This window comes from Watersipora subatra, chromosome 5 (genome assembly GCF_963576615.1).
Source record: "Watersipora subatra chromosome 5, tzWatSuba1.1, whole genome shotgun sequence".
Lineage (NCBI taxonomy): Eukaryota > Metazoa > Bryozoa > Gymnolaemata > Cheilostomatida > Watersiporidae > Watersipora > Watersipora subatra.
The window spans coordinates 7,148,736-7,158,166 of NC_088712.1; the positions used below are offsets into that span (position 1 = coordinate 7,148,736).

The following is a 9,431-nucleotide window of genomic DNA, read 5'->3' on the forward strand; positions in this document are numbered from 1 at the left end:
CCAACGTGACAGCTCAACAATAAGTTTGGTTGGAATGCATATCCAGGTCTAATGCCAGCTAATTGAATGATTAAAATTTGATATTTTAGCTTGCAGGATAATACTCTAGGCACTTGAAATAATATTTCGTAGAAGTTGATGTCAATTAAGTACCAACTCGTTTGAAATGGGAGCAGAAGGGAGTTAGACATGTTAAACAGACTTTGCCAATTAGACTGGCTGAACAGATAGAAGGTGACTAGAAAGAGAGCATACAGAATGTGTGAGCTTTGCAGTAATGGACAGGTTAGTAAATTTTTAACCTATACAGTACTAACCACCTTTGGCAACAAGCAGATCATGATTGAAACTGCGAGCTTTCATAGAGTGGCGTTTGTGTGACACCTTGTGTTAAGTTTGCATTTTCAAAAGTTGAAGGACACAGCTCCCCATGGTTATGTGGAAAGTAAGAAATCTGCCAGTTCTCATGACGTTATTTATAGTGCACGTGTTACTAGTTAATCAAGTAAAGCAAGACTAGAAAGCAAGACCTATATGCATGTATAAGTGCAATGCTGCCGGTCTGTGTGGTCATTTCCATGGTACAAACATGGAGGATTGTATGAGTATCTCATTTGTAAACAGTGACAGTGACACTGAATCATGAAAGAATGAGAAAAACACAGCTGTTTCCATCCTCGCATCACCATGCCATACGGGGTCAGTCTCTGTGCTAGGGTTGTATAGAAATCTTGTAATTAATTCACAGAGAATAGTTACAAACATTTTGAAACAATGGGTCTACCAATGTAGAATTATTTTTTGTTGCCTTGCAAAAATTGATTTTCAATAAATTCTGTTTGTGGCACTTTCTTACGAATCTTGAAATGTAAAGTATTAACAAGGTTATCAAATGATATAATCGGAGTTATGCCATTTCGAAAGTCATTTTGCAATAGGAATAAGGTGGCGAAAAGGTTTTGGCACTGGTACAACCTGAAGTAGATAAGATACATCATGCTGTGAAACGAGGCGCTACTTAAAACTGCAATGCAACAGCTGGTTAATGTAATGAGCTCTTTGCAGGTTATAGTGGCATGCAATGACATTTACGTCGGCGCGAATCCATTAAAATTTGTTGTATTATTTCAACTGGCTAAATGTTGAATGAAAATGGATAACAAAATGCAGAATGGCAAAGAGGCTTGTTCATCACTCCATATATGAAACAATATTTTAAACGGACATTACCGATGACAACGAGCTGGTCTAATTTTCTGTGGCACAGGTTGTCTGCAAAAGCTTTTTCTTTTGATGGTAATACTCCGAGTCAACTGCTTTAAGCTCGCGCTTCTAATAAAAGCTGCGTAATTGAATGAATGAAACCTGAAATTCAACATGGTATTTGTCCATCCACGACACAGATTGTCAAAACACACACATTGCCTCTTTGAAAAGGCAATAACTGCACTGATTCTCAAATAATTATCAAGATGACTGTGTGAAGTGTGTCTGGTCAGATTTAAAGTGCTAACAACTTGTTTTTAACAGCAAAGAACATATTTGCAATAAAAACGCTGCGTCTATTGATCTGTTGGAACTGATTGCAATGAAGTTGGAAAAAAATATTGCCATGCATGAGTATTGAACACACAACCTTTTGGATATAGAAAAAATATAACTACGGTCTCATTAATACTGTGGCTTTATACCAAGGGCGCCATGGTATTAAAGACTACTGGCAAGTTAATTTACCAAAATACAACATAATTGCCCCGCAGTATAATTGTTCAGGTATCTTCGAAATAGAAATATTTTTCAATTTGATGCTTAGCTCCATTTTAAACATATCATGACAATATTAAAAATTTCAAAGATAATAGCGCCAAAGTGTTTATTTGCCGTTTTGTGTACCCTAAAGGGTTTATCACAACAGACCTGCATTCATGACTGTGAAAAGAAATTTTTAAAGCATGCGTGCAATTTTAATAACTCATTCATGAAAAGATAAAAGCTAATTTGATTTTTTCAAAATTTTTTAAAATTACTACAATTAATTGAAAGCTTGTTTACAGCATTGAGTTTTGATTCTGAAATGTCCTGTGGTTTACGATGAATGAGCTTTTCATAAAAACTCTTTCCATATTTCACTTTCCTGTAATGTCTTAAAATATTGATCTAAACTGTCTGGCTAACTTTTAAATTTGTCTTTTAAGTTCATTTATACAACTCTTTTTTTGGATCTGACATTTGACTATGTTAACAGGAGACACGCGCAGCTATAGTTGAACATGGCTCATTATTAAGTATAGTTTATACCATTTTAGTTGAGCCAAAAAATGTGAAAACTATTAACAAACGGCAGTAGCTCGTGTTAATATAGCCTTAAGTTCTATAATGAAATATAATAAATCATAAGGTAATGAAATAATAACAGTTAAAATATGCCATTTTGTATCTTACTGTAGTTTTAAGTTGGGTGGCCTACAATATTTTTCAATATTGATCTAAAGTGTTTGACTGATATTAGAAATAATCTTTGGAAATCATTTAAGCAAATCTTTATTGGCTCAAATTTTGACTGTATGAACAGGGCTAACAAAGTGGCTATAGCTCAACAAGGCTCAGTTTTCAGCAGAGTTTATATAATTTAAATTAGGCTAAAAATGCAGAAACTAATAAAAAAGCGGTAAGAAATGTTAATATTATGTTAAATAACATAATAAGAAATGATAAATAAAAAGATGATCAAATAGTAAAACTAGAGTTGTGTTATTTTGTACGTTATTTGAGTTTTGAAAGCTAGGTGGCCAAACAATTTTGCAGTTGTAAAACTTAAAAAGGCTTGTATTCATCGTGCTGTAACATGAAGTGGTAACTGATCTTGCAACGCATTAGACATTAATTTAAAGTGTTTTTGACAAACTGAGGTAGCATACATTTTTAAATAAATCTGAAGTAATCCATTAAAAAACATTTTGAACTATTTCAACACTTTAATCGATTTCATAAAACGACTAGAACTCGCGGAGTGCCGGAGAGGATTGTCATAATTCCTACATGTATTTCTAAACAATAGTTTAAGCAGACGACAGGTGATAATGAGTTGTTCTAATACTTAATGGCACGAGTCGTCTGCAAAACTTTCTCCTTTTGATGTTAGGAATCTGACTCAAACATCTCGAGCTTAAACTCTCATTGAAAGTGGCATCTTTGAATAGCACTAATAGAACCAAATTTATTCATTGTTTATTTTTGCTACACCCATTTTCAAAGCACAGAAATAAACATGTTGAAAAGCAATTACCTGAACAAGTTCAAAAACAACAATCAAAATGATTTTTTTGAGATGTGTCTGATCGAAATTAAATTGCTAACAGTTTGATTTCCACAGAAAAACCCCTTATGTAAATACAATTACTGTGTTTACAAGTCGGTCTGAACTGATTCTACAAGCTTTGAAAAAGATATTGCAATGGATGAGTATTAAACACACAGCCCTTTGCGTATTTGCCGGTGACATTTTTCGTTAATACGGTGTATTGTTTCCAAGCGCACCGTGATATAAATACTACTGGCACATAATTTACATTAGATGACACACAATAGCCTAACATGATCATTTTTTTGGTATCTTCCTAATGCAACGTTTATTCAACTCTACGCTGATCTCAAATTTGATTGAATCCTATATAATAAGAGAAAACTGTTTTATCCTCCTTTTTGTGAGCTCTAAAAGGTTTACCGCAACAAACTTGTAATCTTGACTTTGAAGAAACTTTTTAAAACATGCCTGCGTGTTTAATAACTCAATCATGAAAATATAACAGCCATTTTGACTTTTTCGATAGTTTTTAAAATTACTGCAAATTTTCCAAATTGTTTTAATATAACGCATTGCATTTTTCAAATGTACTGCAGCCTTCGATGACCAAATTCTCAATTTATGAAAAAGTAGGTTTGAAAATGTATTTTCTTACGATATTTTTATTGATTAATCTAAATAGTTTGACTGACATTTGTAAAATATCTTTTAATTCCATTTGAACAACCCTATTTTGGCTTTGACTTTTGACTGTGTTAACAAAGAACTTACTCACCTAAATTTATTGAGGCTTGATTTTCAGCAGAGTGTATACTGCGTAAGTTAACCCCAAAATTTGCTAACTAATAAAAAACAAGAGTAGATCGCGTTAACATAGTTTAAAATTCATAATGTGGGAGAAATCATTAATAAAAGTTATTAATAATCAACTTAGAATTATGCCATTTTGTACCTTATTGTAGTTTTAAAAGTTACGTGGCCAAAAGTTTTTTGCAGTCGTATAACTTAGAGTGAATGATATTCGTCGCGCCGTGAAATGAAATGCTGATTGAAATTGCAATGTGTTAGACAATTTATTGTAAAGAGTTCTCTGTAAGCTGCGGTAGCGTACATTTTCAAATACGTCGTCACAAGTTTATTGAAAAACGTTAAACTGTCTTATGTAAAATAAACTATAATAAGAAAATCGAACAACAATTTTTGAATTATGCAATTTTGTACCTTAATGTAGCTTTCATTGTCAGGTGGCCAAAAGTTATTTGCAGTCGTAAAACTTGAAAAGGCTTGTGGTCATCGCGCTGTAACATGAAGTGGTAAATGATCTTGCGATGCATTAGGCATATTAATTCAAATTGTTTTTGACAAACTGAGGTAGCATACATTTTTCAATAAATCTGAACTAATCCGTTGAAACACTTTTTGTACTATTTCAACTCTCTAATCAATTTCATAAAACGACTAGAACTCGCGGAGTGCCGGAGAGGCTTGTTATAATTCCTACATGTATTTCGAAACAATAGTTTAAGCAGACGACAGGTGATAATGAGTTGTTCTTATACTTAATGGCACGAGTCGTCTGCAAAACTTTCTCCTTTTGATGTTAGGAATCTGACTCAAACATCTCGAGCTTAAGCACTCATTGAAAGTGGCATTTTTAAATAGCACTAATAGAACCAAATCTATTCATTGTTTATTTTTGCTACACCCATTTTCAAAGCAAACAAACAGACATGTTGAAAAGCACTTACCTGAACAACTTCAAAAACAACTATCAAGATGATTTTTTGAGATGTGTCTGATCAAAATTAAATTGCTAACAGTTTGATTTCCACAGAAAAACCCCTTATGTAAATACAATTACTGTGTTTATAAGTTGGTCTGAACTGATTCTACAAGCTTTGAAAAAGACATTGCCATGGATGGGTAGTGAACACACAGCCCTTTGCGTACTTGCCGGTGACATTTTTTGTTAATACGGCGTATTGCTTCCAGGCGCACCGTGATATAAATACTACTGGCACATAATTTACATTAGATGACACAGAATAGCCTAACGTGATCATTTTCTTGGTATCTTCCTAATGCAACGTTAATTCAACTCTACGCTGAGCTCAAATTTGATTGAATCCTATATAATAAGAGAAAACTGTTTTATCCTCCTTTTTGTGAGCTCTAAAAGGTTTACTGCAACAAACTTGTAATCTTGACTTTGAAGAAACTTTTTAAAACATGCATGCGTGTTTAATAACTCAATCATGAAAATATAACAGCCATTTTGACTTTTTCGATAGTTTTTAAAATTACTGCAAATTTTCCAAATTGTTTTAATATAACGCATTGCAATTTTCCAATGTACTGCAGCCTTCGATGACCAAAATCTTAATTTATGAAAAAGTAGGTTTAAAAATGTATTTTCTTACGATATTTTTATTGATTAATCTAAATAGTTTGACTGATATTTGTAAAATATTTTTTAATTCCATTTGAACAACCCTATTTTGGCTTTGACTTTTGACTGTGTTAACAAAGAACTTACTCACCTAAATTTTATTGAGGCTTGATTTTCAGCAGAGTTTATACTGCGTAAGTTAACCCCAATATTTGCTAACTAGTAAAAAACAAGAGTAGATCGCGATAACATAGTTTAAAATACATAATGTGGGAAAAATCATTAATAAAAGGTATTAAGAATCAACTTAGAATTATGCCATTTTGTACCTTATTGTAGTTTTAAAAGTTACGTGGCCAAAAGTTTTTTGCAGTCGTATAACTTAGAGTGAATGATATTCGTCGCGCCGTGAAATGAAATGCTGATTGAAATTGCAATGCGTTAGACAGTTTATTGTAAAGAGTTCTCTGTAAGCTGCGGTAGCGTACATTTTTAAACACGTCTGCAAAAGTTTATTGAAAAACGTTAAACTGTCTTATGTAAAATAATCTATAATAAGAAGATCGAATAACAAATTTTGGATTATGCAATTTTGTACCTTATTGTAGCTTTCATAGTCAGGTGGCCAAAAGTTATTTGTAGTTGTAAAACTTGAAAAGGCTTGTATTCATCGCGCTGTAACATGAAGTGGTAAATGATCTTGCGATGCATTAGGCATATTAATTTAAATTGTTTTTGACAAACTGAGGTAGCATACATTTTTTAATAAATCTGAACTAATCCATTGAAACACTTTTTGTACTATTTCAAAAGTCTCTAATCGATTTCATAAAATGACTAGAACTGGCGGAGTGCCGGAGAGGCTTGTTATAATTCCTACATGTATTTCGAAACAATAGTTTAAGCAGACGACAGGTGATAATGAGTTGTTCTAATACTTAATGGCACGAGTCGTCTGCAAAACCTTTTCCTTTTGATGTTAGGAATCTGACTCAAACATCTCGAGCTTAAGCACACATTGAAAGTGGCAATTTTAAATAGCACTAATAGAACCAAATCTATTCATTGTTTATTTTTGCTACACCCATTTTCAAAGCAAACAAATAGACATGTTGGAAAGCAATTACCTGAACAACTTCAAAAACAACTATCAAGATGATCTTTTGAGATGTGTCTGATCAAAATTAAATTGCTAACAGTTTGATTTCCACAGAAAAACCCCTTATGTAAATACATTTACTGTGTTTATAAGTCGGTCTGAACTGATTCTACAAGCTTTGAAATAGATATTGCCATGGATGGGTATTGAACAAACAGCCCTTTGCATATTTGCCGGTGACATTTTTCGTTAATACGGCGTATTGTTTCCAGGTGCACCGTGATATAAATACTACTGGCACATAATTTACATTAGATGACACACAATAGCCTAACATGATCATTTTCTTGGTATCTTCCTAATGCAACGTTTATTCAACTCTACGCTGATCTCAAATTTGATTGAATCCTATATAATAAGAGAAAACTGTTTTATCCTCCTTTTTGTGAGCTCTAAAGGGTTTACCGCAACAAACTTGTAATCTTGACTTTGAAGAAACTTTTTAAAACATGCATGCGTGTTTAATAGCTCAATCATGAAAATATAACAGCCATTTTGACTTTTTCGATAGTTTTTAAAATTACTGCAAATTTTCCAAATTGTTTTAATATAACGCATTGCAATTTTCAAATATACTGCAGCCTTCGATGACCAAAATCTTAGTTTATGAAAAAGTAGGTTTATAAATGTATTTTCTTACGAAATTTTTATTGATTAATTTAAATAGTTTGACTGACTTTTGAAAAATATCTTTTAATTCCATTTGAACAACCCTATTTTGGCTTTAACTTTTGATTGTGTTAACAAAGAAAATACTCACCTAAGTTTCACTGAGGCTTGATTTTCAGCAGAGTTTATATCGCGTAAGTTAGCCCCAAAAATGCGCAAACTTGAAAAAAAACAAGAGTAGATCATGTTAACATACATGTAGTTTAAAGTATATAATGCGGAGAAAATCATTAATAAAAGGTATAATTAATAAAATTAGAATGATGCCATTTTGTACCTTATTGTAGTTTTAAAAGTTATGTGGCCAAAAGTTTTTTGCAGTCGTATAACTTAGAGTGAATGATATTCGTTGCGCCGTGAAATGAAATGCTGATTGAAATCGCAATGCGTTAGACAATTTATTGTAAAGAGTTCTCTAGCGTACATTTTCAAATACGTCTGCACAAGTTTATTGAAAAACGTTAAACTGTCTTATGTAAAATAATCTATAATAAGAAAATCAAATAACAAATTTTGAATTATGCAATTTTGTACCTTATTGTAGCTTTCATTGTCAGGTGGCCAAAAGTTATTTGCAGTCGTAAAACTTGAAAAGGCTTTTATTCATCGCGCTGTAACATGAAGTGGTAAATGATCTTGCGATGCATTAGGCATATTAATTTAAAGTGTTTTTGGCAAACTGAGGCAGCATACATTTTTCAATAAAGCTGAACTAATCCATTGAAACACTTTTTGTACTATTTCAACTCTCTAATCGATTTCATAAAACGACTAGAACTCGCGGAGTGCCGGAGAGGCTTGTTATAATTCCTATATGTATTTCAAAACAATAGTTTAAGCAGACGACAGGTGATAATGAGTTGTTCTAATACTTAATGGCACGAGTCGTCTGCAAAACTTTCTCCTTTTGATGTTAGGAGTCTGACTGAAAGTCTAAGTCTAAGTCTAAGTCTAAGTCTAAGTCTAAGTCTAAGTCTAAGTCTAAGTCTAAGTCTAAGTCTAAGTCTAAGTCTAAGTCTAAGTCTAAGTCTAAGTCTAAGTCTAAGTCTAAGTCTAAGTCTAAGTCTAAGTCTAAGTCTAAGTCTAAGTCTAAGTCTAAGTCTAAAAGTCTAAAAGTCTAAAAGTCTAAGTCTAAGTCCAAGTCTAAGTCCAAGTCCAAGTCCAAGTCCAAGTCCAAGTCCAAGTCCAAGTCCAAGTCCAAGTCCAAGTCCAAGTCCAAGTCCAAGTCCAAGTCCAAGTTCAAGTCCAAGTCCAAGTCCAAGTCCAAGTCCAAGTCCAAGTCCAAGTCCAAGTCCAAGTCCAAGTCCATGTCCAAGTCCAAGTCCAAGTCCAAGTCCAAGTCCAAGTCCAAGTCCAAGTCCAAGTCCAAGTCCAAGTCCAAGTCCAAGTCCAAGTCTAAAAGTCTAAAAGTCTAAAAGTCTAAGTCTAAGTCTAAGTCTAAGTCTAAGTCTAAGTCTAAGTCTAAGTCTAAGTCTAAGTCTAAGTCTAAGTCTAAGTCTAAAAGTCTAAAAGTCTAAAAGTCTAAAAGTCTAAAAGTCTAAAAGTCTAAAAGTCTAAAAGTCTAAGTCTAAAAGTCTAAGTCTAAAAGTCTAAGTCTAAAAGTCTAAGTCTAAAAGTCTAAGTCTAAAAGTCTAAAAGTCTAAGTCTAAAAGTCTAAAAGTCTAAGTCTAAAAGTCTAAGTCTAAAAGTCTAAGTCTAAAAGTCTAAGTCTAAAAGTCTAAGTCTAAAAGTCTAAGTCTAAAAGTCTAAGTCTAAAAGTCTAAGTCTAAAAGTCTAAGTCTAAAAGTCTAAGTCTAAAAGTCTAAGTCTAAAAGTCTAAGTCTAAAAGTCTAAGTCTAAAAGTCTAAGTCTAAAAGTCTAAGTCTAAAAGTCTAAGTCTAAAAGTCTAAGTCTAAAAGTCTAAGTCTAAA

At 32.8% G+C, this 9,431-nt stretch overlaps 1 pseudogene; it reads left to right on the top strand.

Moving 5' to 3' along the window:
- Positions 1-258: 258 nt before the first annotated feature.
- Positions 259-9,038, top strand: LOC137397079 (serine/arginine-rich splicing factor 4 pseudogene; annotated as a pseudogene).
- Positions 9,039-9,431: the final 393 nt, after the last annotated feature.